Consider the following 23,239-nt stretch of genomic DNA (forward strand, 5'->3'; position numbering starts at 1 on the left):
TTGAAAATCCCTAATTATAGCTACAGTGTTCCTGAGGAAAGGTGATGTCAAAATATTTTACACTTTAACCTGTTTAGAGGTATAAAGTGCTTTTATCATGGTGAAACATTGCTTTCTATTACTGGAGAAGCTGTGGGTATAAAAATACGCAGACTCTTCAAAGATTGTTGCATTCTTTCTTAAAAGTAACTTACTTATCTTTGAATGCATCTGAAACCTATGGTAAAACCTTGAATAGACTCTTGGTACTAAAGTGAATGCTATTCTTCATTTCATAACTTTGAATATTTTGCTTGGTTCATGGGTTGCATGGGCTATGTAAGTCTTGTGGTGCAGTGAAATACAAGCTGCTTCTCAACAGAGGAAATGTCTCTCCTTCCAGAGAGCTTGGCAGCTCTACAGATTTGAAAGTGAGAAAAATGCTGGACCTCCATATACACATTTATATGTCTCTGTGTGAAAATGACAAACATTTTTTATTTACTATAACTATAGTCTTTATTTTGGAAAATATGAACAAATATCCAGGGGCTGGCATTTAAATCAAAACTGCCTCCAGGCAGATCTTATTTGCAAACCTAACCTGCACTGCCATCATAAACTCCACATCATAGAAAACACTAACACTGATTCTGATCAAAAAATGTGTGTCTTCTCAACGTTTTCAGGATAATTTCTTGAAAGAATCCAAGAATGCAATATTAGGAAAATTTCCAGTGTACATTAATTCCCTATTATACATCACTTGCTTCATAAAATAGTTTTTTCTCTCTGTTCACATGTTCTTAGGAGCTCTTTGCATAACTGCTTGGGCAGTAACATTGCCTCAAGTAAATAATATAGCCTGCTAGGAGAAGAATGTCTGTAGTTAACTATAAAATATGGCAGACCATTTACTGGGGGAAGTTAATACTTACTGAATCAGAGGAAGCCAAAATCTCAGACCATTTTGAAATATTTTATTCCTGTGTTGTCAGACAAACACTTTCAGAGCTGAACCCATTCTCTAATGGGTTTTTCAATTCTGTGAAGTACCATGTTCCATCACTATAATATTACAATGTAATACTGTCCTCCTTATGCCTTTTTTTCCTGGTTATAGCCAGAGTCAAGGTCACCAAGTATTTTCATGTTAGTATCCTTTTTTTCTAATTTAACTTGGGGTTCTCTTTGTGGCTCTCATGATATCTCTTAATAGTTTTTTAGTAAAAATAATTGCTTCTGATAGAAATGATTCTAGAGAAAATGTTCCCATGTTTTAAAAACTGCAGTATCTATGAACTTCCATGTTTTTGAACACCATTTGGTAAAATGGTTCGTGGTTCATATAATGGTAATGCTAACTCTCACTTTTTCAAGACATTAAGTGAAAATGGGAATAACTGATATTCTAGAATGATGAAAAGAACTTAGAAAGTTGATGACAATAAATTAATGAGGTCCTGCTGGCCTATGGTCCTAACATGGAGCTATAAGGTTGAAAAAAAGGTAGAATACACACTTTTCTAAATAAATTAAATTATGGTTAACGTGGGGTCAGGAATTCTTAGAAAAACAGCAGGTAAGTATCCTGCTTGGATAATTAAAAGCAGAAGTACAGTAATAATACACAAAATAGCTAAATCCAAATTACTTCTTTTATCTCCTATTTTGAATGCTTCATTTCAAACAATGTATTGGTAGCACACAATGTTTGATAATATATGTAAGGAAGAACAGTGTGTACTGAAACGTGCAGGAATATTGGTTCCTTCAGGGTTTGCAAGAGTGGTGTTTGTCATGCCACTGCAGTTTTTAATTTATTTTAAAAAGTAACCTGAGTTAAAGGCATCAAGTGACCTTAGTGATATGCTGCATCTTTTGAGCCCCAAAGTGTAAATCAAAGATATGCAGATATAAGGTCAAAAGATTATAATGTAATGTAATACTGCACTTAATGGATGTGTTCCTACTGCAACATCTTAAGTAAATGAAGCATTAAAAACCAAAACAAAACAGTGACCTTAAACTTTACAGAATCACAGAATCATAAGTTTTGGAAGGGACTTCTGGAGATCTCCTAGTCCAGCCCCACTGTCAAGACAGGTTGACCCAGATAACCCTGTATCTAACTCATTCTAAGGGTACCATTTGTCAGTGTTGTGCTTTTGTTGTGAACATTGCAACAAAGAACTGCAAATAGAACATTATCTGGTGTTTTGTTTGTTGTTGGTGTTGAGGTTTTTTTTGTTTCTTTTTTGGTTTTTTTAATGTTTTGCTTTTTCCTTTCTTCTTTTTAAGTTTCAAATATTGGTTTAATGGGATATTAAGGGAAGATTTCTCCTCCACACCAATGGCTAAGACAAATTAATGTAATACAAGACCCATTGTTTCTGTGGTAATTCTAAATTATTATCTTGTTCTATGCACATACATTCTGAACCCAATTTATACCATCATTTCCCCTTCATTCTCTTAATGCTATGCAATGGCTCTCCAATCAAAAGCAGTGGTAAATCCTAGCCAAAACTTCCTGTCAGTAACAAAAGGTGCATTTGGCAAGCTCTGAGCTCATTTCAAATTCTGTTTAATTTGTTGGAGTTATACTATGATCACTGCAGAGGTGATACACTTGGGAGCATTAGTACACAGACAAATTATAATCTCTCATGCATGCTTTTATTCCAGTTACATGTGGCTAGAATTAAATAGCAAATTTTTGCTACAAATCAATTACTACCCAATTGTATTTTGTAAGTGGTCTTCAGTCGAGAACTATTGATTTCTTTCTAAGCTGTGCTTTTTTACTAATTCATCCATGGAACTGTATTCAGAGTAAAATAAATGATAAAATTGTACATATTGAAAGAAGCGTTATTTTAAGACTACTGAAAAGTGGATTAAAATATTTATCTTGGGATTAACAGTATACTGTTCAGTACACTCATGGGTTTAGTTAAATACTTGATATGACTGATCCATAAATTTGAATTCTCTACTGATTCTAATAAATTATAACATATAAAAATACAGTTTTTAAAATAGTAACCTATTTTCTATCAAAATTATCTCTATTCAAACTGAATCAGAAAAAGCAAATCTAAATTCACTTGGGGGGGCTGTTATGGCTAGAAGTATTTGCTAAGTCACAGGACCAGTAAAAATATTGTGATTTAAATGAATATTAATGAAAACAGCTTTGGGAGACTCAGAATGCATCTAGGAGACCAAATCATCATCTCAGGCTCTTAAATTACAGTTTTCCTATTTCCTGTATAATGAAGTTTTGAGTGGTGCTGTGCAAAGTTGTTTTCTTTCTTGGCTGACTGTATGTTTAAAACAGGTTAAGAATTATTTTTTATTGTTCTAAGTAATGCACACGAGGAATTAATTCTACTTATAGATATTCTTTCTACATATAGGCACTGGATTCAGATTTCCATTCCTTGCTTTCATATGGACAGGAAAGTAGGCACCTCTCTCTCATTAACCATCTCAGAGTAAAAGCCCAGAGGCTGGGAAGGCAAAGAATTAGGAACTTCATTGGACATTAAGGAGTTGTTTGTGTCCCTGTCCTAATTTAGTATAGAATTACATTGAACTATGAAATGCATAAGTACATCCTGTGCATAGAGTCACGTTTGGATAACATAAGTGTAGTTATTCCCTGTGGTGGGAATCCACTCTGTCTGGATGCCAGCTGCCTGACAAAGCCACTTTATCATTGCCCTCCTTATCTGAGCAGGAGAGGGAAAACAAAATGAAAGGCTCATGGGGCGAGATAAGGACAGGGAGAGATCACTCTGCAGTTACTGCCATGGGAAAACAGACTCAACTTGGGAAAATTAATTTAGTTTAATTTATGACCAATTAAATCAGAGTAGAGTAATGAGAGGAAAACAGCAGGTCTTAAAACACCTTCCACCCAACCCTCCCTTCTTTTCAGCTCAACTTTGATTTACTCTAGCTCCTCCCTGCAGTGGTGCAGGGAAATGGGGACTGGGGGCTGTGGTCAGTTCATCATACTCTATTTCTTCTCCCCACAGCCTCCCCCTACTCTGGTATGGGTCTCCTCCATGGGCTGCAGGTGGATCAGTGCTCCACCATGGGCTGCACCTCGAGCTGCAGGGGAATCTGCTCTGGCACCTGGAGCATCTCCTGCCCTTTCTTCCTCACTGGTCTGAGCAAGAGTTGTGTGGGCAGAGTTGTTTCTCTGAAATGGTGTGTGCAGAGCTGTTTCTCTGAAATAGTGTCACTCCTCTCTCCAGTCAAAGCTGTGGCTGTGTAGTTTTACCCAACTAACACATATGTTTTCAGAGAGGCTGTGATGGGTACAGCCCTCACCAGTGCCAGGGCCATCCTGCAGGCAGCTGATCCTGGTTTTTCATACATGGGGAAAGCTTCTAGCACCTTCTAACAGAAGCCAGCCCTGGTAGCTCTCCTTCCCACCCAAACTTTGCCATTCCCACAGTGTAGTTTCATATTGTGTCAGGATATCCATCTGTGATTGTTAGAAATGTTTATGATTGAATGGCAGCAGTTACCAGTGGGACTGTTGAGTTCCAGGAGACCAGACCTGATGGAGAGCCTGGTCTAGGGCTCTGCTGGAGCTGCTGACCAGGTCAGACTGCACAGGCAGCACCTGCAGAGCAGCTCACAAGGGGCAAAGCATTGCTTGAAGGGCATTTGTGGGATTGCTAGAGGAGGGACAATCACAAAATCTATTTTCTTCTTGTCTGTTCTGAAACAATTCTGGAAAACACTCTTTGAAGAAGGCTGCAAGCTTTTCCTGCTAGACCACTAGTTATAGCAAGAGAGACACTTTAAAAGGTGAAGATGGTAAGGACGATAATAGAGAAAAAAAAATTGATCTTGAATGAAGCAGTTGAAAACAGTCTATATTCTCAATGTAGCAGCAGTGAATATGAGTATTGAAAAAATATAAAACTATTCCAGGACTTGCCTAGAATTCTTGACATTCATATTTATTTATGCAAACTACATTAATTTAAATTCTTTGCAGACAGGACACATGAAAAATTTTGGAATTAGGTTTACTTTTGCAAGTGAATGAATTTGCTGTTCAGTATTAACATATAAATTTACTGGCCTGCACTGATGACTAGGAGAGTGGGAATGTCATTATTATTGGAAAAGAGAATCTAAACAGAGAGAACTTGTAAGAGTTAAAACCACTCAATAACTAAAAATAGTTGCATGCTTTATTTTGCACAGGAGTATGCTGTTGATCTCTGGAGCTGCTAAGATATCTGCTAAACTTTCCATTTCTCCTTTTCTTTTTATAAGCAAAAATTATAATATATGCCACCTTTGACATGCTTTAAATTTGAATTCACCAGATAGAAGCATGTAGAGTGGGTCTGAATTGGGACAATGCTATCCCAGATTTTGAGCATGGATTTTTTACCTCTTCCTCCAAATTCAGCTGGGATATTAATTTCTTATTTACTGAAAATGTCAAAAAGTCTTCATGGAGAGTATTGTTTGCTTCCATATTCCCTCTTTTTGTTGTAAGTCATGTTGTCACTGCTGAAAACTAGAAGATTCAAGGACCCTCCATCTTTAATTCAAATGGAATTGAAGACTTTAAAGAAAATGGGACTGGATTAGGTGAAGAGAAATTAGCTAAAGAGAGGCCTAGGTAAATCTGAGGCAGATTTTCAGGGTAAGACCAAGCTTCTTTCTCTGTGGTTATGCTGATTTGGGTTAATGTTATGTTGTGAGTGTTGGAGACTTCCAAGGAAGAAGTTGCTACCTTGGAAATTGGGAAGCTGTGCGGAAAGTAGCAGGATCATGGCATAATTTCATCAACAAATGGAATTCAGCAGAAGCTTTGGGTTCTTGGTCGTCATATGAAGCATTTCTCTTCTCTCATTCATGCAGTGCTGAGCTGGCCTTAGCAGCTCTTCAGATGCCCATTTCTCTTCAGTTGGGTGAACTCTTGAAAACAGGAACATGATTAAAAGTGTGTAATGCTGTGATCAGTGAAGCCTGTCACTACTGGCAGGGGTGGTGCTGAAAGAGAGAGGAATAAATTATTTCATTGTCCAAGTTTCTGGATTATGGTGGTTCTTCTCCTACTGCATGTTGCAGCTGCTCTTTCATAACAGGGAATCATACCCCACTGCTCTCAACACCTCTCTCTGAGAAAAAAACAGGAATTAGAAAATAATTATCAGATTATTTTTAGCAAGGGATATGATCAGGCACTGGCTCCTAGAAAAATGACAGCATAGAAGAACAGTGAGACCTAAGGGTGAATTTTCTAACTCATTTTTTTTCTGTTGCTCCAAAAATGCTTTCAACATCCATTGTGCTGAGTAGCACTTACGGATAAGAACACGTGTTCCCAGCAATTTGATGCTGCACTGCTGCAGTTTGACAAATGGGGAGAAGTGACTTGTGTCATGGATATTGACAGTATCAATCACAAGGCTGTCATGAAATTAAGAAGGGCCATCACAAGGAGAAAGATCCATGAGTGTTTATGTTCATTCTCCTTCTCCATATTTCATTGTCAAGGAGTGGTTAGCTGGTGCTGCGTGAGAAAAAACCCACTGGGAATTCTCCTTTTTTCTGGGTATGACCAGAGAAAATGGCAGTAATATTTATGCTACAGATATTGATCAGAGTGGACATTAGTGCTCATTAAAAGGAGCTGTTCAGTATGAAAAACAGAGCTTGGAAAACAAAATTGCCCATGGGTAGCTCTCTTAATGGACTGATTCCCACAGACTGCAGCCACAGGCGCTGCCTTTGGTGCAGTGCTCATCCCAGCTTTATTGCTGTGCAGAGAGCCCACAGCAAGGATGGGAAAAGTCCTCTCTTGCCTGTATCTTTACTGAAAGAAAGGACTATTTGTGAGAACCATGTGGGCTGAGTGAGCCCTACAAATGAGTATTGAGCATAAGCAGGCAACTGTAGGCTGTCAGCAATTACTGTTCCATGGTAAAAATGGTGATCACTGGATTTCATCCATCCATGTGTTGAATGTGACCTTATGTGAAATGATATTTTATGCATCTGTGCACAGCTTCAGTGTAATTTGTGTGGGTCCCAGTGTGTGGGAGTCTGTGCATTGTATATAACCATGCACACATGTGCAGTTACGTTCACATGCAGTTTCTTTTGTAAATATGATGAGCAACAATGTGAAAATACAGTCTAGTCAACTAGCAAATTTGATATGTGTTCTGATAGTCAAGAAGAGGCCTATTCAATTCTAGGATTTTAAATAAATTGCTAAACTTGATCCATACAAAGAAAATAATTGGTAAAACCTAGAAATTTCTGGTCTGGGTGTTTTTACCCTCAAATAGTTTTCTGTCACTGGCACCCACAGAGATTTAAGGGTGATGAAATATATATTTTCTCATCCTTCCTGTTCACAAGTATTAGATAACCTAGGAGGGAAACCAAATTTCTACTCATCACCATAGTGTTTGTATGCCTCATGTATTACAACTAGATCCTCAAAATATGTCAGCACAGAAAGAGGATACACTTACCAAAGCTTCACAAGGAAGTAAAATTAACGTATCCCTTAATAATGCAGAGCATCTATGCTAAAGTGGAGGAAAAAAAAGCTTCCTTTTCTGAGAAGTATCCTTTTATCTTGAATAAAAATCTATTTTCCTTTCCACACTGTGTGAGTGTAATGCAAAGGAAGCCTGACACTGAAACTGACTTAGACCTGGTATTGCATCCTAACTAGTCTTGACCCATTCCATCTGGCATTTTTTGGCTTTTGGTGGCATTTTATTAATTTTATTATTATTTCAAATTATTAATTAAATTTTCATTGATGATTATACCCTTTTGTTTCTAATGAGATTAATCACTGGGGTTTTGTTTTTTCACTAACTTATCATTAGTACTGTCTGTGCCTATGTACAGGATGCAACACTTTTTTTGAACTCAGATTCTTTAGAGGTACCCTGACTTCTGTCACTTTTAACAGCTCTAGAAGGACATTACATATTTTAAAGGGTGTGATTCCAGTGGTGGTACAGTGCAGCACAAGTCTGTAAGATGGATCTTGAAAACCAGGGTATTGTTACAGTATATCATTATCTGGACATTTGTCATATAACAGGTTTTCATAATAAGCTTCAAAGAAGGTGGAAGCCCAGATTTAAGTTTCAGGTTTTTCAGAAGTGCTTCTATAACAGGAGCTTTGTATTCTCTGCACTTTGACCAGTAATCTCCACGCAGCCATTAAGGTTGAAATAAAGCTAGTTTCTCTACCTGGCAATGTGAGGTGAAACTAGAAAGACTGAATATTATATCTTTTATTCTATTTCATTCATTTAAATCCCTCTTGCTTCCCTGAATTTTTCTTAATCTCTCTGTTATCTAATAAAAATTAGAGGTGGGATGTAATTATCTGTGAATCCCTTTCAGGTGGTTGATTATAGATAAAAGATAAAAGTATATGAAATCTGAAGCAGGTTAAGGAGAATATGGAGAATGCTGGACCTGCAAACCTCTTTTGTAGCTTGTATGACAAATGATATGTCACCAAAATAGCTTTTTTCACAGCATTACAACATGAACCAGGTTCATGGCTGCTCCAGCATACAGACTTAATGAAGAATCTATTCATAATGCAGTTAACTCCCACATTTCATGGGTTTACAGCTTTCTGAAATTCATTGTGTTTCTGGGAGCTTTAATTCCAATTCTTGAGTACCTTATATTTCCAGATATTCAGAGTAAATAACAAACAGACAGTATGTTTCACTTAATTATTTTACACTTTTGTATATAAATTGACATATTTTAAAGCATTAAAGAAGTTTGTAATTTTTTAAGTCTCCCTCAATTTTTGTGTCATAGCATTTTTAGAGGTAGCTAGGAAGATTCTTGCAAGTTTTATGTAAAATTCATAGCTAGCTCTGTAATGAAATATTTTGTGTGATTTTGTAGATGCAAGTGCCTAAGTCTAAAGGAGTGTCTTCTCTTTAGTTTCATATTCAAACATGTTAGAGAAAACACATTTAATGTGATACAGTTCCTCATTTTTTCAAGAGAGGATACGTTCTTGTTATAGAGCAAGTGCAAGGAAGTTACTTAGGACACAGACATATTGCAGATTCTAAAAATCTTAAAACACAAATATTAGACATTTATACATCTACTATTAGATATTTCATCTGCCATTTTATTTGAAGTCTTGCTTTTTTCTATTCTTTTTGGTTTGGTTTTGTTTTTTTTTTTTTTTTTTTGTTTTTTGGTTTTTTTTTTCTAGAAGAATAAATAGCTTTAGAAATACACACCATGGTATAGGTGATCTTGCATCCAAGAGGTCAGATGAGTGAACTGACATAGCATTTTTAAATGTGCTGCCTTGTCAGGAGTCTGACAGTTCTCCTGCTATGTACATAAAATCACATATTGCTGTGAATGCTAAACGTGGTTGTCAGGAGCAGTTTCGCCATTCTTTTTAGCCTGTGTCATGTAAGATTCCTTTAAGCAACTAAAAAACCAGTCATAATCCATTTGATTTTCTGTCTTCCCATGAGGAAAAGTTTTGACAGATGATAAATAGCAACTGCTGACAATCATCAATGTGGAGCTATCATGCTTTTACATTAAATACAAAAACAGAGTTGTAATGTCACTAGGGATAAGACTTTTGACACATAAGAGACAAATATATAATCCTCAGAACTAAATCACTATTGGGATCTGAGGAAGTGCAACAAAGCACAGCTGCTTTTAGAATCTCACAAAGTCAAACTAGAGCTAACTTTGATATCTGGAATTGTATGCATGTTCCAATCTGGGATATCTTGCTGTTGAGCTGCAAGCTGCTGTTAGACATGCAAACATAATGTATGTGCACAAAGGAGAGAGACATTTTACATCACTGTCTTTGTTAATTAGGGCCAAACAGGGACCAACATCAAATAAAGTATGGTGCTTTCTGAGCCAGGGCTAAAGTGCCAGATCTCTTCATCATAAAAAACCAGTCACACTAGTCATACTGAAGTATTTTATTCTGTGCAACTTATTTCTTGTGAATATTTTATCCATTTACTCATAAAAGAACAATTGCTTAAAATAGAAATAGTAACTTTAAGTACTTTGTGCTGGCTGGCAGTTTTAGCAATAAAATCTGAATTAGACTTTTGTCTGACTGAGTGTTTCTAAAATTTTTTATCTCTCCAGATGGTAAAGTACCACCAATGTGGAGGTACTTTTAGCATAATCTCTATTCTAATGTAAAGCATAATATATTTTACAGCAATTTCAAAACAGAAGTCATTAATATATAACCCTGTTGTAATCTACTTTTGAGTCTGTGGTTATTTCTCACATACATTGTAAAGTTCCAGTTCTTTACCTGCCAAAAGCAGAAGAATGGTGAAAGAGAAAGTGGTTTAGAGAGAAATCGAATAGTCCTGTATTAAAAAGCAGATATTATATATGTGCTGTAGTATCAGCATAAAGCAAACAGTAGACCAGGTGGGTAACACTGAGTTACATTGAAGGCCTAATTTAGTTAAAACACATGGACTTGGAAAATTCTTTCATAAAATGATTTCTTTTAGGGAAGAAAAAAGAATATGTGTGTTTCCCCCATGTTTTTAATTATTTCATTCCACTTTAAGTAACATTATTTTATCTTGATTTGAAAATGCAGAAGGATTGGAAATAGTACTGTGTTTATACCAAAGAACTTTTCATAAAATGAGAAATAATTTCAAATGGTATTTTTGTAAGATGTAAGTCAAAAGAAAGCACCTTTATGAATATGTGGTTTTATGCAATCATTTTCCTCCTTGTTTTTGTCACTCTCTGACTGGGGTTACAAAATTCTCTTGGTACTTATGTAGGTGACAAACTGTGTGTCTGAGCTGGGGATATCTTTGAGACTGAGATTTGATACTGGAATATCTTTTCACCACTGTGAGATGCCTCAAAACTTCATAATGCCCACTTGCCTAGAGGAACGTGTTCTATTATAGCTCTAAGGGGAAAATCTGTCTTTATTCCCATCCATGGGGTTCTAAATCATAGCTGGTGTCCTATACTGTGACAAAGGTTTCCATGATATGGAATTTCTGGCTTGGTTCCCTAACCTGAAGGAATTTTTACCAGCTGATCTACCTCTGTTTACTGAGAATCACTGCTGTCTAGCATTATCTTTATAGTGGTCCCCATTCTAATTCAGGAACAGGAGTCAAATGAGCTATAAACTCTCCCAAAGCAAGCTTTTTTGCATTCATTTCAGAGACTTATTCTATGTAGATATTAATATTGTGGGATTTCAGTATCCTTTCTATTTTTAATATATGGGAATGAAAATGGTCTGTGTATTAACTTTAGAAATGTATTTTAATGCTTCGAGTTCCTAGATGTTTTAACTAGAGATGTTTGCATTAAGGCACTAGAAAAGGAAGTTTAGGGAGATAGCAGTCAATACCGTTTGTATCTGTGAGATAAAAGCTGCTTGCATTAGTGTTCCATCATGTCTTAATGTGACAAGCTTGAAGTTAAGACAAGAGAGAATCTATGGAATGGATAATTTAAGCAGAAGTACCCAAGTGTAACAGACAGCAGAGAAACTGAATTTCCAGCTTGTGAAGTCTCAAAGGAGGAGTAGTTTTTTCATACAATAAACAGAACATCCAGCATCAAATGTTCTCTTTCATCCTTCTGGGACACTGACCACTCACTTTTATAGAAATCTTGGGATCTTAAATGTGTGTTCAAAATATGCTTTTCCTGTCACAGTCTTGCAAACATTATAAAATTGAACTTTGGAGTTTAGAATTTTAGAAGGAAGCATAGTGAATATTTGTTCTCCAATTTAGGCCTTACTGAAAACATTACTGATGTCTGGAACCATGGAGATTCAGAGCCATGTGATGAATAGCTTTAATGAACACATCAAATACAGATGACAAATGTACAGCTGAAACTGAGTCCTACTTTATGGTGTTTTGGTGCATTTTTCTCCCAGGAGTGAACCTGCTAACAAAAGCATTTTGGCTTCAGGAAAGGAAGGAAGGAAAGTAAACTGAAGAAAAGTATATGATCTCCATACCATTTAATTTTTTTTTTTTTTAATGATATAGGCACTAAATATATTGTTAGTCTGATTTAAATCCTCATCAGCTCTACTAAATTCATCACTTCCAGGTCTACATAGTTATTTATTTTCTTAAATTTTGCAGCCTGACAAGTAATTTTTTTTTATTTTTTTTAGCTATCTAAGTAACTCTCAATCCAGGCAAAATCCTCAGTGGTTATGTCTTGTCTGGTCCCTCTGATAGTTTTTCCTCCTTCCATGAAAACCTGTGACTCCATTTGGCTTGCATCAGGCAACTTAGTTGTGACACTGTAACAGGAAACAGCTCTCCTCCTACAGGAGAAATAAATATTTGTGAAGTCAATCGAGATGGCACAATACACACCAATAACAATAAAACAAATGTATTCATTACTTTGTTTTCTAGAAGCCAAGGAGCACACTGTAATACCTTAAGAGAAAAATACATGGGAAATGTGAGGGGCTTTTTTTGGCATGTTATCTACTCAGTATAATATCACCACTTCCATGTCTTTCATTCAAGAGAGATACATTGAACTGAATCATAATTTCTTTATAGTTAATGTGGTTGTTATAATCTGTCTGTCTGGGGATTTTTTGTATTTCTCTCTTTTGTGGCATAGTTGCTAGTACCTAGAAGGAGCTTAGCTTGTGATTCAGTTTCCAAAAACTGATGCAAATTGAGAGCCACACAGCATCATTAAGGAGTACTGATTTGGGCTTTTATAGCTACAATAATTTTTCAAGAGAAAATATTTCCTTAATGTATCTAGTAGTCCTTTATATTCATTTGCTTGGCTGACCTTCTCTTTGAGACTTTTAGCTAATGACCAAAAGGAAAACAGCACACCAGACTATGTAGTAGTTTGGTAGTTAGTATGTTTTTTGGGATGCAGGGAATTGAGTGCGAGTTCTCAGTCAGAAACAGAACAGAACAGTACCCAAAATACTGTGTTACTCTGCATTACAGATCTCCCTTAATTGTCAATAGAGAGCTTCGGGAAATCTTCAAAGTGAAAAAAACCCATATGCTAACTTTAATTAGAGGTACTTAAAACTAATCTTTGTGGTCCTAGAATCACCTTTCCAAAAAGTCTTTTAAATACAGGAATTGCTCTTTCCAGTTCCTTACTTTAGACATCATACTCTGTCTGTTGCTACATACATGTATATGTCTTACATGTGAAAGTTGAAAGACCAATGAGTAAGGTGAGCATTCTGAGTGGGAGAGAGGGGAAAATTTCATTTATGAAAACAGATATTTCAGAGAGGTGAGATCATGTTTTTCACACTTGCAATACTGTCCCCTCCCTATCAGGGACTTCTCTTGCTTGGATCAGGAGTTCCAACAGCACTGACAGGTCTTTCTGCAGACAGTGTTACCTGTAGCACTGCCTGTGATGTGCAGGAAATTCTGAATGGGAGGCACAGGGATGTAAGTGGGTGTGAGTGAAAAGCTTTAGATGCATGTCTTCTCAGGCAGGAGCTGGTTGTCAGTGGCTCTGCACACCTGTGTAGCTCCTCACTGGAAGTTTTGCATGTTACACCTTTGAGCATTCAAGTAAAGCCTCATAATTTGTCAGAGTCATCTCTGGTATTTGGCTTTTTAATTTTTACATGGGTAAAAATGAAACAGATTTTATTTTGTTTCCACTGCAGTCCTATCTTGCAGTTTCTGAAAAAAAAAAAAAAAAAAAGTTAAAGAAGGATATCTAAAGGGCAAATATATATGGAAGGAGGAAGAATTTTTTTTGTTTTCTGTTTTTTAAAATTTTTTTAGCAATTTTCTTCATCTTTGTGTTTTTATTTTTCATCTTTTGTGCTTTTGTGCAATTTCTACTTTCTCATTACTCACTGGTTTCTTCTTCCACCTTTCCTCTTGTTTTGTAACACTTTCATGCTATTCTTTTTCTGGAGGCTTCCCCCAGGCTACTCTTCATGTCTCTAGAAAATTCTGTTCCCTTTCATTAGCATTCCTTTTATTTGATTCTCAGTGCCTTTATGTGTCCTACATATATTTCAGTTGTAGTTCAACTTCTTTTTTTTTTTTTTTTTTTTTTTTTTTTAGGGAGTGGGGGTGTTGGTTATTGGAGTTTTTCGTTATTGATTTTATGAGCTTTAATGAGGAGGATTATTTTTTCTCTGCATTTTTATGATGTCTCTGTCTTGCTGTTCTCACTGAATTTCTACTGGTCAAAGTGCCCAACCTATCAGACAGCTCTGTTTTTCAGTCCAGTCATTATTGACAGAAGATTTTTATCTGCACTGAGTGGAAACTAGTTAAAAACCTTGAAAATAAATTAATTAATATCTACTGAATATGTGATTTAAGTCACTTTAGCAACTGCATGCAGTTATTTAAAATTATATTAAAAGAATGTTTTATATAGTATCTTGTAATTATATATATATATATATATATATATATATATATATATGATAACATCTCATCATCAAGATGTATTTCCAGATTTCTTTGTAATATTTTAGTTTGTGGTGTCCAAAGGTTTAAAGATACCTAATAACATGAAGTAAATGAAATTTGGTACATTTAAAAAAAGTTATTTAAGTGGTTATTTTTTTATGATGATGATTTTTTTTTCTTGAAATGTTAGGTATTCAAACACCCATTCATTGTTTTCTACAGTTGATACTTGTTAGCTGCTAGTGTTAGTATTTTAAATACTTTGAAAATCATTCTTCAAAGACCTAGTCATTTTTCACACAAATTTTGGCCCACTTTCATCTTCAACATTTGAATAAGTTCCATGCAAAAACATTAAGGTATTTATATTCTGCCTTTTTCTATGTGAACCAACATAGGTTTTAGAATATATGAGAAATCTATAGACTGCATGCTAAAAAACTCTTCTTGAATAGTTGCAAACCTCTTACGCATTTACCCACAGTTTATTCACCTAAACAGGAGCTTACCTTTAATAAAATGAGTGGATTCACTAACTATCTCAGAAATTTACTATCAATTTTAGCATGTACTTAATTCACTTAGAGTTATGTCTCTTAAAGTAACATTTCTAATAATTTGTGCAGGAATTTTAGCAACACAGTTGTCCTTGATGTCAGTATGAACTAGATATCTAAATTTTTACAGGTCCTTCAAAGTCTAATGAATTATGAGTTCAATACTAAGCATTTTGCATACAGAGCTCCTGTTAAAAATTGCAGAATCAGAGTGAATTAATCCAGCCTGCTTTTGAGGACCTAAAATAAACAGAACAGCTACAGCATGCCTTGGCAAAGTATTTCAACATCTAGCTGAATTACTGTTTTTTATTTTCTATTATCTGATTTAATATTTTGCATGAATTTTCTATCAGACTGTCATTAATCCATGCCCTTCCTCTTAATATGAGATACAACGCTATGATTATCTGTAAATAATTTCTAAAAATCTACAGTTGACTAATCTGAAGCTATCCAATCATTCTTCACAGTGAATAACCTATCCTCCCAAGTTGTAAGATATGTTGATGTCCATCTAGTGCTTTATTTTATCCTAGAGATGTCATTTCTGTAGTGTAATGTGGTGATCAGAATTGCACACAATATTCAACATTTGGCCTCAGTAGTCTTTCATGTGGTACCAGAATGCCTTCCCTTGAAAAAAATTAATTCTCTTTTTATTCTTTCCTCTCTACCTTACAATTTCTTGCTCTGAACTCTTTTTTGCCTTTTAATCACTGCAAAATATTGCTCCAAAATTTTTTGTATGATGGTGGAAAACACTTTGAACTATCTTATTCTCACTTTCTTTTCCTGATCTCTGTTCTGTGTTGTGCTTTAATTTAGATATTGGACTCTGTGATTATTTTTAGTCCCTAGCTTCATTACCTTTTACTTCTTTACATGGATCTGCATAAACTACTTAGCATCTCATAAGCCTAATTCTATCCAAATCATTATGACTTTGTTTGCTCTGTTCCTCTGTATTTAGTACTTCTCAGCTCTGTGTCATCAGCAGATTTAGCTTCTTTTGAAAGGATGCCCTCCCACAAGGTCATTAGCCTAATAAAAGGGATCCATGTGTGATCACCTGCTGCACTTTTCTTTCTGTGGAGCCCTTTTCTGGGACAGGCAGTTTTTCAAGGTGAGGGTAGTGAGACAGCTCTCTATACTGTGCAGTGCAGATACCCAGGTCCCAGGTTAATTTATGCATCTTCCTGGTTAAGTGGCAGTGGAGTTTTCAAGTATGATGGAGGATCAGAAGCAGAATTCTGCAGTTACAGGGACACAACATGAAACTTGTCCAATAAGAGAAAAATACTTTTTTATTAATTAAATTTGCCATTAGGGCACAGAAGGAAAAAAATCTCATGATTAGTATGTCTGTTGCCCAAACCTCATAGCATCTGAGCTACTTTAGGAGTGAATTAATTCAAACATTGCAAGCAAAACAGCTTTAGACAGGTTACTCTTGAGATGATCAATAAAACAAGAATTTCCTTTGTGCAGGGCTCTGTGCTGCTCCAGCTATCCTGTTCCCTCTGCCATTTAAAGTTACCTCTTATGGATTTTATTGTAAATGTGTCCCTACATTTCAAACAAAAAGATGTAAAATTAAGTTGTAAAGAAGGAAGCCATAGTTTACAAAATGTAATCCTCATTGGATAAACTTCTAACTTTAAGTTTATTATTAGAACATCAGAGTAGTAAATGCCCTTAACTTGAATCTCTTTATATGTCTGTATTTGCCATAAAGAAAAGTTATTATTTTTCAAAAAATTTAGACACCTTTTTGAAATATCACCTATTGATATGTTATTCATATCAAATTGTTTTTTATACCTGGTGTCTCACTGTGGTTAGATGTAGGTGTATGAATAAATCTATGGAGAATCCAGCCTGTGTTCAGTTCACCTGCAGAGTGACTCTTCTTGGTCACTTTAACCAGAAGATATGTTCTGGTGTAGTTTAGAGAATTCACAGGACTCCTTTAAGTATCTTGAATATCTCAGCATGGATAGGGACTAGATCAGAGGGAATTTGAACTATTATGACTTTGCATGGCTAAACTAATTCTGACTAGCTCAACAAAATTATTCACAATGTGATTTGCATCTCTGTAACTGAGATGGGAATTTGGCAAACAGAACGTGCTGGTGAATTTACTGTGTATCTCAATGTAGATATATACACTTCATGTAAAACAGCCCTGCAAAGAGACAGTATGGTTACAGAGGGAGAGCATAAGGTTCATTTAGCTGAGAGCAAAATGAATTCTTTGCCTAAGTATTCCCAAAAGAAGGGTAAGGCAGCATTCCAGAAACTGCAATACACACTCCTCAGGGAAAAGTGAAATGTTAAAAGGTTTTACCATCATACTAGAGCTGATAATTAGGCAATTATGACTATTAACTTTGACAGAACACCAGCATTAAATGCATTAGATCCCAGAGTTTGGATGTAGCGAGCTAGTGAAATAGTAGGGAAATAGTAGAGTCTTTGCTGAGCCTTTCTGAGAACTAGCTTCAGACTGGTTAGCAATGAAGAGCTAGAAGGTGTGAAAATAATTCCCCTACATGTGTAAGAAAAAAAAGAATTATTCTGGAAAAGGCACTGAGCAGGAAATTTTTGTTCAGCAAGAACATAGCTGTTATTAGAAACATTGATAAAAATTGCCTCAAAATCTATTTAGCAGTGAATAATTTTAGCAGTGCGAGATAAAGTTGGGCTCTTAAAACCATAGTTAGGTTCTTTAGTCACTCTGTTTTCCTCTACTCTTCTACTGGAAGGTTTCAGGAGCAATATAATACAGTCAAATAAAACTCTCTGAATCCTGAAGTCTGTCCTCAGCAGTTGGCTGCTGCATGGATGGATACAGAATACATTGCTGTATTCTCCCCAGGGCACACCAGATCATGAGAAGGGGTGGAATGAAAAGAATGGCTTCAGCCAAACTGTTGCTGTGATAGAGCAAGCAGTACTTTGCTCTAGAAGTTCAAAGAGTGCTACAAACTCTGCTCAGACTTTGTGCCAGTCCCAGAACTGTGTGTGAGAATGGAGATTATTCTGTCAGTGAATGCAGATCTCTTTTGTACCACGTTTCAGTGCAGTTGTTTAAGAAATCCTGTGAGTGAAGGGATGGGTCTGTTGTGCTCTGTCTCTGGCAAAAATTAAAGCAAGTCCTCCAAACTTTTGACTCTGCATCCAGAGTCAAAACTCATGTTCAGTTAAGTCAGATTTATGCTCAGTTCCTTGCATATGTCTATTGATTTGAATAACTGTAACATACAGTTCCTTCTAGCAGTGTTTGGCAAAATTATGGAGGAATTCTATTTAGGAAAATAATATACAAAGTCATGATAAATTCATGAGATATGGAAACAAAGCAAAATTCTGTCACAGTTCCAGAATTAACTAACAACATTTGGCATTTTTGATAGCTTGTTTCACTAGAGATTGTCAAGAAACTGTTTGTTTGTGAAACTGTGTTTTGGATTTAGTGGCTCCACAGAAATTTGAATCAGCTGTGAATTGATCTCATCACTTCTTCCTGTTTCTTTTCTCTTTGCATATTCTTGAGAAAAAAAAAATAGGTCAAATTCTATTCCTAGATGTCACCAATTTAAATCTAGCAAGAGTTATGTACAATCCAGATGAATAATGTGGTTTATAGTTATTCAGTTGAGCAATGTGACAGCTGAAATGTTTTCTCAGATATACAGGGAAATCCTATTTTCTTAGTTTTGTGAAAAAGCAAAACATTTTTCTTCTCACTTTGACCTTATAAAGAAACTCAGAGCAGTTTTCGCAGGTAGAAAAGAGTCATTTTTACATGGGAATACTAGTGAAGTGAGAAATGCCTCCATACATGTATTTGTGCTCTGCTTCCTACAGAAGCATGCATGACACATACTCACTTTAGGGGACACCATCTAACATAAGTTTTCCAACCTACATTGCACAAAATTGTTGTGAGAAGATCAGCCCACGATGGGAAACTCGTGTGCTTATGTAAGGGGTGTTTTAAACTTTCAGCTGTATCATTGAACACTTACTTTTGAGTACTGAGTTTATAGATGTGAAAGGTTAGGAAGCATACAAAGCAGATGAGGAGACATTGATGCACTGAGACAGGGCTCAAAGTAAGTGCTTTTGTAATTGCAGGCTTGCAGGATCATCAAATTTCTACTGTGAAAGCTTAACTAACTTGAATCTTTTATCTTTAGCTGGGTTCTGGGCTATGCTGATGCTTAAAATGTACAGTCACAGGGCACCATGCTCTAAGAACTGAAAGACCCAGATTTTATTTTTGAGTTGCCTACAACATGCTGTATCCTCTTATCAGGTCACTGCATCTTTCTATATATTGTATTTATCAGTGGGAAATTAATTTCATTATTCTTTAAAAAATATATGAAGATCCATAGGTAACCTCCCTCTTTTTTCCTGTTGTATTTTAACATGAATTGGGATAGATGGTGGAGTCTTCATGCCTGGAGGAGTTCAGGAGGTGTCTGGGTCTAGCACTGGATGGAATTGTTTAGTTTAGGGTTTACAGTGTTAGTGCTGGGTTGATGGTTGGACTTCATGATTTTGATAATCTCTTCCACCCTTGATGATTCTATGATTCTATAAGGCAACTAAATCAGAAAATGCATTGTCTGATGCACACTGTCCTACTGAGGTTCTTTAGTCTGCAACAGGCTATGTAACTATAAACATTGCAGTCAAATTTAATTGCAATCACACACATTAAAAAAACAAAAAACACACAGAAGAAAATCCGAACACTGCAAAAAAACCCCAAAAACCACTCAATCAGAAAACAAGATGAACAACAAACACCTAAAATAAACAAATAAAAATCACTCAAACCAACAAAACAACATATACAAAACCAAATAAAATATCAGTGATTTATCCAGCTTAACATCATGATTAAAACAGCTTGACTTCACTACACCTGATATGGTTTTGATTTCTGTTTTTACAAACCAGTTCTAGTTTTTCTTTTACATACCTCAGGGTAGACAAACCTAAATAAATGAAGGCTTTTTTGCCTGAGAAATGACTTAATTTCCTGTGATAAGGCTCTAGTCAGCCCCAGTCCCACACATCCATAGCTGTTTTAACATTCTGGGAAATATAATAAAACATGTTAACTCTACAGTGTTTGTTATAAAGACTTTTGCATCAGAATTTACTTATGGCATTTCAAACCTGTGCAAAATAGACATTCTCACCAGTATGAAGAAATCTTCTCTGTCATATTGCTTCTGGAGATATTTAGTTCTCAATTAAAAAATAAATGCAAAATATTATCAGTTAGGAGGAGAAAGAGATATATGAAAAGAAGTCCTCCTATAATTAATGCCAGCAACTGATAGCTCTCACAGATTCCAAATAGTAGACCAATACCTTTGTATGAATTACAAATCATCTCTGTCTGGATTCTAGTCATGAAGGCTTCTACTAGAAATCATTATGGAATCTTTGATTTGCATTCCTCCTCCCAGTAAGTCTATTCATAACATGAACATTATTAATCAAGAACTATTTCCAATCTTTGTCCTGTGTTCATGCAATCAGAAATTGATTTTTACTTCCTTGAAACTGAATTTGAATTGCTGCTGCTTTTTTTTTTTTTTTTTTTTTTTAAACAAAAGTTAATAATAGTTGTTCTGCTGCAGTATGTCACTAAAGAAGTACACTGAGTGGAAATCCAGGGATCTGTGAGAGCAGAACATGCTGAATGTAATCCTGGTTGACATATGCCAGGCATCTCCATCTCCCATCTTACACTGTCTAGCCCTTACACTAGGAAGTGAGCAATACTGTGAAGTTTGTATCATCATGTTCCTGTTAATGCACCAGCATGTCTAGCACCAGATACAGGAAAATAGAAAGGTTTGGCAATTGCAGATCCTCATTTTCAGTCATTCTTGGAATAGACTGAGGGAGTGAGAAAGCAACCACTCTTCTTTTTCCCTGTAGAGAGTCTGACAGGAACAATACAAAAGATGTACATATAAAGAAAGGCACTCATGCAAACATCCCTGAATTATCAACAGTCACAAATCTAAGCACAGTCCTATGCTAGCTACTGTGAAGAAAATGAATTCTATCCAAATCAAAACCAGCATGCACTTTATTTACTTTTTTTCAACTAAATTATTTGACTGAGCAAAAGTATTGTATGGTAGATTTCTTTCCTTCTGGCATTTTGGTCTTTGTAGTCTTCTGGAATGTTTTCACTAGAGGTCCAACATGTAGCACTGCCATATCTTGCACTTCAAGCGTGTAAAAATGAGACCATTGAGATGAAAACTCATCTTTTCCTTTTAAAGGGGAAAATAAATAGATATGAAGTCTAGAAATGTATAACTGCAGAAAGGAATGTGTTTTCAAGGATGCTTAAGATTTAGTTCTAATCTTAAAAGAGGAAATAAGATGTCTTAGTTGAAACCACTTGCTGGAAATCACACTTTTCAACAGTGTACCTGTAATATTTTTTTGAAGACATATTCTAGGTCTCACTTATAAAGGAGTAAATGCATGCAGGGATGATGACAAGCAAAAATCCCCAAAGGAGAAAATGAAAAATGAGTGTGCCTAGTTTACATTGTTTCTTCTATTGCAAAATCCTAGCAGAGAGATGGTTATTGGTTGTTGGATGAGCTAAGGAAAGGTGAAAACTTTAGTTGATTATGTCTGCCTCCACCATCAGTTGTCTTTGTGACATCAGGCCTATAATAGATGTTTTAACGGAGACAGTATCAGTTCAAGGAAACTGAAATAGGTTGCTTAAAAACCAGATTTCTATCTAACTTAGTTGTAATGCTTCTACATTAAAATATGTAAGTTGATTATAACTGTGTGGGTGTTGTAAAATATGTCTTTCAAAATCACTTACAGGTGGTAATATATCACCCATGTCTCTGACTCTCTAGAGAGTTTCACTAATTACTTTCCCAGAAATATAGAGGTCACTTGTCTGCTACCTTTTACTACTACTTATTTCAGCAACAGCTTTGAATAGTTGTCTGGGAAAGAAAGAATGAGTAAAGAAGTTTAAAACCAGGAGGGAAATATGTTTTTAAGTATTTGGTTCTTGGTTCAAAATGTAAGCCATAAATGTTGGAGGAAGTAATATGGAAAATATGGTAATTGAGAAAAAATGAGAAAAGAAGGCTGAATTGGAAAGGAGAAAGCTTGGTTTTGCCTCCAGTTATCCTGCTATGCAATAAGATTTTTGTGTAGTAGATAGGCAAATCTAGCAAAAAATACATCGCTATTTGTGGTTATATGGCAAATGACAAAAGTATATGAAATTTCTATTGTTGCATAATTTCTGTTCCAAACTGCAGTAGTAATTTTTAGATTGGCCGTTTCCTTTCATCCAGAGCTGAAAGGCAAATAAAAGCATTGATTACCAGTGGGTTTTTTCCTCTTTCCTCTTTCAATAAAGAGGGTCTGTAAGGAAAAAGTGCTCTTGTTCCAGAACCCCATGTGATTTTGGTATAATATTCTGACAAGTTGTTGATTCCACACTGAGCTTGCTGAGTAAATCCTGTGAGGTGTTGAGTGTCCTGAACAGCAGCCAAAGGATTAGTGCTCAGGGTTTTGCTATGGCTCACACCTTTTGGGTCTGGGGTGTGCAGTGCTGAGTTCTTCATGTGGCTGTGTAATTATAATAAGGGTTTACAAACTAATATTGTAACTTTCCAGTTGGTTTCTGTGAAAATATCAGGCACATTGATCATTAATTTGTATATGATACATAACACAATATTAATTAAGCATTGGTTTCAGGCTCTGCATTGCATAAAACACAAGTAGGGAAGGGATTCTGCCATCATCATCAATATGGAGATTGGATTAGGGAACCTATAGACAGCTACCAGGGTAAATTCTATCCATATGAATGGGTCCCTAATGCAATAAACATAACATGTTGTAGCCTCAGCTAATGTAAATGAGATTGGTGGTTCTGCTGATTTACACCAGCTGAGCATTCACCCATATGTTCAGTAGTAAATATTTGTTAGATCAGCCCATAAATAACATTTTATTTGCAAGTGTACATGGACACAACCATCTAGACTCTAAATGAAGCTTAACACATGAATGATGAAAAGGTTTCTCCTGCAGAGGCAAAGATAAAAATATATATTTGAAAACAAGCTGGTGTTACTGCCAACTTCTCGTCTGTCT

This window comes from Erithacus rubecula (genome assembly GCF_903797595.1).
Source record: "Erithacus rubecula genome assembly, chromosome: 10".
Taxonomy (NCBI): Eukaryota; Metazoa; Chordata; class Aves; order Passeriformes; family Muscicapidae; genus Erithacus; species Erithacus rubecula.